General features: G+C 49.4%; 1 pseudogene; it reads right to left on the reverse strand.

Moving 5' to 3' along the window:
- Positions 1-10000, reverse strand: part of LOC123742547 (paired box protein Pax-5-like) — a 64595-nt pseudogene that overhangs the window by 53726 nt on the left and 869 nt on the right.

Genomic DNA, 10000 nt, shown 5'->3' on the forward strand with positions numbered 1-10000 from the left:
AGTGTGTGTGCCTGAGGTGTGTGTGTGTCTGCAGTGTGTGTGTGTGTGTGTCTGAGTGTGTGTGTGTCTGTGTGTGAGTGTGTGTGTCTGAGTGTGTGTGTCTGAGTGCAGTGTGTGTGTGTGTGTGTGTCTGAGTGTGTGTGGCCGGGTGTGTCTGAGTGTGTGTGTGTGTCTGAGTGGTGTGTCTGAGGGTGTGTCTGAGTGTGTGTCTGAGTGTGTGTGTGTGTGTCTGAGTGTGTGTGACAAACTACTGTGGATCTCTTCGTGCCCACACATAGATTAACATACTGATAGGGTCTAAACCTGACCCCCCCGATCCAGATCCTCTGACCCCCGGATCCAGATCACTCTGACCCCTCCTGATCCAGATCTAACTCTTGACTCACGCCTGATCCAGATCAATTTCTGACCCCTCCTGATCCAGATCAACTCTGACCCCCCCGATCCAAAGATCAACTCTGAACCCCCTGATCCAGATCAACACTGAACCCCCGATCCAGATCAGCTCGAACCCCTCTGATCCAGATCAACTCGACCCCCCACTGATCCAGATCCTCTGATCCCCCCTGATCCAGATCAACCGACCCCTCTGATCCCAGATCAACTCGACCCGGCCCCTGATCCAGATCAACCTGACCCTCTGATCCAGATCAACTACCCCCCCTGATCCAGATCAACTCTGACTCCCCTTCTGGTCCAGATCAACTCCCTGACCCCTGATCCAGATCAACTCCTTTGACCGATCCAGATCAACTCCTGACCCCCCTCTGATCCAGATCAACTTTGACTCCCCTCTGAGTCCAGATCAACTCTGACCCCCTCTGATCCAGATCAACTCTGACCCCCCTCTGATCCAGATCAACCATGACTCCCCTCTGATCCAGGACTGAACTCTGACCTCCCCCTCTGATCCAGATCAACTCGACCCCCACTGATCCAGATCAACTCTGACTCCCTCAGATCCAGATTCAACTCCCACCCCCCTGATCCAGATCAACTACCTCCCCTGATCCAGATCAACTCCGACCCCCCCTCTGATCCAGATCAACTCCCGACCCCCTGGATCCAGGAGTCAACTCTTGACCCCCACGATCCAGATCAACTCTGACCCCCCTCTGATCCAGATCCAACCATGACTCCTCTCGATCCAGACCAACTCGACCCCCTCTGATCCAAGATCAACTCTGACCCCCCTCTGATCCAGATCAACCACGACTCCCCTCTGATCCAGATCAACTCTGACCCCCTCTGATCTAGACTGACTCCATTTGATCCAGATCAACTCTGACCCCTGATCCCAGATCACCTCTGACCTCTGATCCAGATCAACTCTGACCCCCTGATCCAGATCAACTCGGACTCTGATCCAGATCAACTTCGGACCCCCCTGATCCAGATCAACTCGACCCCCCTCTGACGACAGATCAACTCTGGACCCCCCCTCTGATCCAGATCAACTCTGACCCCTGATCCAGAGATCAAATCTGACCCCCCCTCTGATCCAGATCAACTCCCCCCTACTCCAGCCCCAGTGTGTTTGTTCACCCCCTAAACTCCAAGATCAAAGAGAGAGGAACTGAACCCTGAAACAGACCTATCCCTCCTGAGAGGAACCACATGACCTGAATAAACAGACCTTATCCCCTCCCAGAGGAACTGGAACCCTGAATAGACATCCCCCCCCCCCAGAGAACCGATCCCCGAATAACAGACCTACCCTCCCCAGAGGAACTGGATCCCCAGAATAAACAGACCTCCCCCCCCCAGAGGAACTGAACCCCGAATAACAGACCCCCCTCCCAGAGGAACTGAACCCTGAATAAAGACCTACCCCAGAGGAACTTGGAACTCCTGAGACCAATTAACCCCTAGAGGAACTGATCCCCGAATAGACCTATCCCCCTCCCAGAGGAACTGGAACCCTGAAAACAGATCTGCCAATCACAGAGGAACTGAAACCCTGAATACTGAGACCCCCCCAGAGAACTGGAACCTGGGGAATAACAGACCTACCCCCCCCAGAGGAACTGAACCTGAATAACAGATCCCCCCCCCAGAGGAACTGAACCCTAACAGATCACCCCCCCCAGAGTAAACTGATCCCTGAATAACAGACCTACCCCCCTGGAGGAATTTGGAACCCTGAATAACAGATCTACCCGCCGAGAGGAACTTTAAATGAATAAAGAGTCCCCTCAGAGAGGAACTGATCCTGAATAACAGACCTCCAATTTCCCCCTGGAGGGAACAGAACCCTGAGTAACAGATCCCCCTCCACAGAGGAACTGATCCCTGAATAACACCCCCCTGGAGGAACTGAACCCTGAATAACAGATCTGCCCCCCCCCCTCCCAGAGGAACTGATCCCTGAATAACAGACCTACCCCCCTGGAGGAACTGAACCCTGAATAACAGATCTACCCCCCCCCAGAGGAACAGATCCTGAATAACAGGACCTACCAGAGGAACTGGGATCCCCGAATAACAGACCTACCCCAGAGGAACTGATCCCCGAATATTAACAGACCTACCCCCCTCCCAGAGGAACTGACCTGAATAACAGATCTAGAGGAACAGAACGAATAACAGACCTCCTCCCAGAGGAATGAACCCTGAATAACCAGAACTCCCCCCTCCCAGAGGAACCGAACCCTGAATAACAGACCTCCCCCCTCCCAGAGGAACTGATCCCTGAATAACAGACCTTACCCCCCAGAGGAAACTGATTCCTGAATAACAGACCTACCCCCCCCCTAGAGGAACTGATCCCTGAAACAGATCTACCCCCAGAGGAACTATGGGAACCCTGAATACAACAGACCCCCCCCTAGGAGGAACTGAACCCAGAATAGACCTACCCCCCCAGAGGAACTGAACCCTGAAAACAGACCTACTCCCCCCAGAGGAACGCTGATCCCTGAAACAGATCTACCCCCCCCTCCCAGAGGAACTGATCCCTGAATAACAGACCTACCTCCCCCACAGAGGAACTGATCCCTGAATAACAGACCTACACTCCTAGAGGAACTGAACCCTGAATAACAGACCTGGCCTCTCCCCCAAATGGAGGAACTGGAACCCTGAAACAGACCACCCTCCCAGAGGAACTGGAACCCTGAATAAAGATCTACCCCCCCCCAGAGGAACTGATCCTGAATAACAGACCTACTCCCCCCAGAGGAACTGAGTCCCTGAATAATCCCCCCCTCCTAGAGGAACTGGAACCCTGAATAACAGATCTACCCCCAGAGGAACTGAACCTGAAACAGACCTACCCCCCAGAGGTGAAACTGAACCCTGAATAACAGACCTACTTCCCCCCTGTAGAAACCGAATAACAGAAAAAAAAAAAAAGAGACCACCCCTCAGAGAAACTGAACCCTGAATAACAGATCTACCCCCCCTCTAGAGGAACTGATCCCTGAATAACAGATTCATTTCAGAGGAACTGAACCCTGAATAACAGATCTAAACACCCCCAGAGGAACTGAACCCGAATATGATCACCCCCCCCCTGAGAGGAACTGATCCCGACAGACCTTGCCACCCCAGAGAGGAACGATCCTGAAAACAGACCTACTCCCCCCCCAGAGTGAACTGAACCCTGAATAACAGATCTGGCCCCGCCTAGAGGAACTGAACCCAGAATAACAGATCTACAGAGTGAACTGAACCTGAATAACAGATCTACCCCCTCCAGAGTGAACTGATCCTGAATAAACAGACCTACTCCCCCCTCCCTCTCTCTCCTCCGCTTCCCTCCATACCCTATCCCTGTGTAGGGGAGAGACGCTCCATAACCCTATCCCAAACCTTAACCCTTACATCCAACCATTCATAACCCTATCCCAAACTAACCCTTACCTTAATAACCAAACCATAACTCTGTCCACCTTCAACCCCTTACCAACATTTCCTTAACTCTATCCCAAACCTTACCCTCTTACCTTAACCATTCATAACCCCTATCCCAGACCTTAACCCTTACCTTAATAACCATTCATAACTCTATCCGGGCACTAACCCTTTCCGTTTCCCGCTTAACTCTTACCTTTAACCATTCGTAACCCTATCCCAAACCTACCCACCTTTAACCATTCATAACTCCTATCCCCAGGCGTAACCGCAACCCAACCATTCAACCTTTATCCCAGGCAACCAAAACTTACGGCAAAAGCATTGCCTTAATATCCCAAACCTTAACTACCTTAACCCTTACCTTAACCATTCATAACCCTGTCCCCCAGGCCTTAACCCTTGTAACCATTCATAGCCACTGTCCCAGGCTAACCCTTACCTTAATAACCATTCATAACCCCTGTTCTGAGCCTTAGCCACTTAGCCCAATAGGCGTTTCGCAGCCTATCACAAGAAGACCTTAACCCTTGCAGCAATAACCGTTCGCGGCCCTGTCTGAGCCTTAACCTTACGTAACCGTTCATGGCTCTATCCCAAACTGTACATAACCATTCTTAGCCCTGTCTAGGCCTTGGCTCTTGCAACCCAACCGTTCTTAACGCCAGACCTTGTACATAACCGTTGTGGCTTTCCTATCCCCGAAATATGACCCTTACGTAACCGTTTCGCCTTCATCCCAGGCCTTGGCCGCTTTGCGTAACCATTCATAACTCTATCCCAGACGCCCCAACCCCTTAACCATTCCTTGCTCTATCCCAAGCCTTAACCCGCCACGCGCCATTTATAGCTCTGTCCCAAACCTTGCTCTTACCTTCAATGACCATTCCTTAACCACTATCCCAAACCTTAACTCTTACCCTTAACCATTCATAACCCTATCCCAGACCTTAAACCTTGCAGCAAAAGCATTCATAACTCTGTCCCGGACCTTAAACCTTACCTTAACCATTCATAACTCTATCCCCGGACCTTAACCTTTCATAACGCTATCCCAAACCTTAACCCTTACCTTAATAACCATTCATAACTCTATCCCAGACCTTAACCTTACCTTAACCATTCATAACCCTATCCCAAACCTTAACCGCACCAACCCATTCATAACCTCCCAAACCTTAACCCTTACCTTAACCATTCACAACCCTATCCCCAGACCAAACTTTAAACCTTACCTAATAACCATTCATAACCCTTTATCTCAGCAACCAACCCTTACCTTAACCATTCATAACCCTATCCCAAACCTTAACCCTTACCTAATAACCATTCCTTAACTCTATCCCAAACCTTACCCACCTAACCATTCATAACTCACCCCCCTATTCCAAACCTTAAACCTTACCTTAACCATTCATAACCCTATCCCAAACCTTAAACCTTACCTTAACCATTTCATAACCCTATCCCAAACCTTAACCCTTACCTTAACCTTTCATAACGCCATATCCCAGACCTTAAACTTGCTTATAAATTCATAACCCTATCCCAAACCTTAACCCTTGCACCAACCATTCATAACCCTATCCCAAACCTTGCAACCCCTACCTTAACCATTACAATACTATCCCAGACCTTGACCGTTCGCCTTCTTCCAAGCCTTAACCCATAACATAACCATTCATAACCCTATCCCAGACCTTAACCCTTACCTTAACCTTTCATAACTCTATCCCAGAGCCTTCCAACCCTTACCTTAATAACCTTCCTAACCTATCCCAAACCTTCCAACCCTTACCTTAACCAATCAGAATGATTACCTAAATTTAACCAGCCTGCAGGGTGATGGAACTTAATAACAAAAAAAAAATGTTTTTGAGCATGTTTTTTACATCTTGGAGCAACTTTGGAAAAAAATGAAGTTTGGAGAAACGGAAACGTGCTAGAATCGAAGTCAAATTAGCTGTAGATCTGGTTTGGTTTTGGAGCTCTGTGGTGCTATTGTGTATTAGGAGGGTGTGTGTGTGTGTGTGTGTGTGTGTAAAAAAAAAAATGTGTGTGTGTGTGTGTGTGTGTGTGTGTGTGTGTGTGTGTGTGTGTGTGTGTGTGTGTTGTGTGTGTGTGTGTGTGTGTGTGTGTGTGTGTGTGTATGTGTGTGTGTGTGTGTGTGTGTGTGTGTGTGTGTGTGTGTGTGTATGTGTGTGTGTTTTCTGTGTGTCTGAGGCTATTAGGCAGCCGTGTGTGTGTGTGTGTGTGTGTGTGTGTGTGTGTGTGTGTGTGTGTGTATGTGTGTGTGTGTGTGTGTGTGTGTGTGTGTGTGTGTGTGGTGTGTGTGTGTGTATGTGTGTGTGTTTTCTGTGTGTCACAAGGCTATTAGGCTTTGTGTGTGTGTGTGTGTGTGTGTGTGTGTGTGTGTGTGTGTGTGTGTGTGTGTGTGTTTGTGTGTATGTGTGTGTGTGTGTGTGTGTGTGTGTGTGTGTGTGTTTGTGTGTGTGTGTGTATGTGTGTGTGTATGTGTGTGTGTTTTCTGTGTGTCTGAGGCTATTAGGCTTGGCGTGTGTGTGTGTGTGTGTGTGTGTGTGTGTGTGTGTGTGTGTGTGTGTGTGTGTGTGTGTGTGTGTGTGTGTGTGTGTGTGTGTGTGTATGTGTGTGTGTGTGTGTGTGTGTGTGTGTGTGTATGTACATATGTATGTGTGTGTGTTTTCTGTATGTCTAGAGGCTGTTAGGCTTGCGTGTGTGTGTGTGTGTGTGTGTGTGTGTGTGTGTGTGTGTGTGTGTGTGTGTGTGTGTGTGTGTGTGTGTGTGTGTGTGTGTGTGTGTGTGTGAGCGCACTGTGAGGACACAGCGGGGGCTAGGCTAATTGTCGCGCTGTGGATTGGCAAGGGAGCTGTTAATGAGAGAATGGAACAGACTACGCTGAGACGCTGTCACAGAAATATAATGAATAGAATGGACATATGCACTACAGTATAATGAGTACAACGAACATAGAATTATAATTAATAGAGATGGTGACGTAGACTACGGTATAATGAGTACATAATTCACGACATAGAAAAAGACTATAATTAATAGAATGGACATAGACGTATAATGAGTACAACGAACATAGAATTATAATTAATAGAATGGACATAGACTACATGAGTACAAAATTATGGGACATAGAATTATAATGAATAGAATGGACAGACTTCTGATGGATATAATACAACGGACATAGAAATATAATGAATAGAATGGACATAGACTCCACAGTATAATGAGTACAACGGACATAGAAAATATAATTATTAGAATGAACATAGACTATAAATGAGTATAACGGACATAGAAATAGAATGTGAATAGAATGGACATAGACTAGTAACTGAGTATAAGGGACATAGAAATATAATGAATAGAATGAACAAAGTTGTAGCTCCAAAACTATCATATGAGTATTATCGGAACAGGTGCTTGAAATAATCCCAGACTGGCTTGGTAAAAGCCCCTCTCTCTCTCCTCTCTCTGCGGAACAGACTGGAGCTGGTAAAAAGCCCCTCTCTCTGCGGAACAGACTGGAGCTGGTAAAAAGCCCTCTCTCTCTCTCTCTCTGCAGAACAGACTGGAGGCTAGTTAAAAGCCCCTCTCTCTCTCTCTTGAGAACAGACTGGTTGGTAAAAGCTCCCTCTCTCTCTCTCTCTGCGGAACAGACTGGAGCTGGTAAAAAGCTCTCTCTCTCTCCTCGGAGCAGACTGGAGCTGGTAAAAGAGCTCTCTCTCTCTCTCTCTCTGCGGAACAGACTGGAGCTGGTAAAAGCCCCCTCTCTCTCTCTCTGCGGAGCAGACTGGAGCTGGTAAAAAGCACCCCTCTCTCTCTCTCTGCGGAGCAGACTGGAGCTGGTACAAAGCCCCCTCTCTCTCTCTCTCTACGGAACAGACTGGAGCTGGTAAAAACCTCTCTCTCTCTCTCTGCAGGGCGGAGCTGGGCGCTGGTAACTCTCTCTCTCTCTACTGCGGAACGGACTGGAGCTGGTAAAACCCCTCTCTCTCTCTCTCTCTCTCTGCTTGCTGGAACAGGCTGGAGCTGGTAAAAAGCCCTCTCTCTCTCTCTCTGCGGAACAGACTGGAGCTGGTAAAAAGCCCCCTCTCTCTCTCTCTCTCTGCGGAACGGACTGGAGCTGGTAAAAAGCCCCTCTCTCTCTCTCTCTCTCTCTCTGGAACAGACTGGAGCTGGTAAAAAGCCCCTCTCACTCTCTCTCTCTGCGGAACAGACTGAGAGCTGGTTAAAAGCCCCTCTCTCTCTCTCTCTCTGCGGAACAGACTGGAGCTGGTAAAGGCCCACCCTCTCTCTCTCTCTGCGGAACAGACTGGAGCTGGTAAAAAGCCCTCTCTCTCCTCTCTCTGCGGAACAGACTGGAGCTGGTCAAAAGCCCCCCTCTCTCTCTCTCTCTGCGGAACAGACTGGAGCTGGTAAAAGCCCCCTCTCTCTCTCTCTCTCTCTCGGAACAGACTGGAGCTGGTAAAAGCCCCTCTCTCTCTCTCTCTGCGGAACAGACTGGAGCTGGTAAAAGGCCTCTCTCTCTCTCTCTGCGGAACAGACTGGAGCTGGTAAAAGCCCCTCTCTCTCTCCTCTCGGAACAGACCTGGGAGCTGGTAAAAGCCCCTCTCTCTCTCTCTCTCTCTCTGGAACAGACTGGAGCTGGTAAAAGCCCCTCTCTCTCTCTCTCTAGGAACAGACTGGAGCTGGTAAAAGTTCCCCTCTCTCTCTCTCTCCCTGCGGAACAGACTGGAGCTGGTAAAAGCCTCTCTCTCTCTCTCTCTCGGAACAGACTGGAGCTGGGATAAAGCCCCTCTCTCTCTCTCTCTCTGCGGAACAGACTGGAGCTGGTAAAAAGCCCCTCTCTCTCTCTCTCTCTACTTGGAACAGACTAGAGCTGGTAAAAGCCCCTCTCTCTCTCTCTCTCTCTCCTCCTGGAACAGACTGGAGCTGGTAAAAGCCCCTCTCTCTCTCTCTCTACTCTGCGGAGACAGACTGGAGCTGGTAAAAGCCCCTCTCTCTCTCTCTCTTCTCTGGAACAGACTGGAGTTCTAGTAAAAAGCCCCTCTCTCTCTCTCTCTCTCTCCGCGGAACAGACTGGAGCTGGTAAAAAGCCCCCCCTCTCTCTCTCTGCGGAACAGACAGCCGGCCCCATTCAAAGCCGTCAGCGCGAGCCCGTCACGTGAACCGTTCCCGCTGCTGGCCGGCGCGCTATCAGCGTATCGGCAGCGTTCAGGGCACTCTGGGGGGGGGCAGCGGAATTCTCTGCAATGTTTAGGAGACGTGGGAGAGAGTGGGTGTGTGTGTGTGTGTGTGTGTGTGTGTGTGTGTGTGTGTGTGTGTGTGTGTGTGTGTGTGTGTGTGTGTGTGTGTGTGCTGTGTGTGTGTGTGTGTGTGTGTGTGTGTGTACATTAAAAAGTCCTCAGACAGTTCCCTGCAGTAAATGAGACAGGACCAGAGATGTCACAACAAGGGGGGTGACCCAACGCTGCTGGGCTCCACACACACACACACACACTACACACAACACACACACTACACACACACACACAACACACACACACACACACACATACCTGTACAATAACACAGACAAAACAGGTCTCCAGTAAAGATAGTTACTTTGGAATATGAGTGGTGCGTTTCAAAGCCTTTCCAACACACACAAACACACACACAGAGACACACACACAGACACACACACACACACACACACACACAGAGACACACACACACACACACACACACAAGCACACACACACACACACAACGGAAAACACTCACACACACACACACAAAACACACACACACACACACAGAGAACACACACACACACACACACACACACCAGACACACACACACACACACACACACACAGGGACCACACCCACAACACACACACAGAGACACATACACACACACACACACACACACACACACACACACCGTCTGTCATTGGTCCCTGATTTTTGGCATCCCTCCATCTGTCCTCTACTCCACAGGGGTCTGTCGTCTAAGGGGTCTGTCTCTGTCTCTGTGTCTGTCTGTCTCTGTGTCTGTCTGCTCTGTGTCTCTATCTCTCTCTGTGTCTGTCTGTCTGTCTGTCTGTCTCTGTGTCTGTCT

The sequence above is a fragment of the Salmo salar genome, chromosome ssa04 (genome assembly GCF_905237065.1).
Source record: "Salmo salar chromosome ssa04, Ssal_v3.1, whole genome shotgun sequence".
In the NCBI taxonomy this organism is placed as follows: domain Eukaryota; kingdom Metazoa; phylum Chordata; class Actinopteri; order Salmoniformes; family Salmonidae; genus Salmo; species Salmo salar.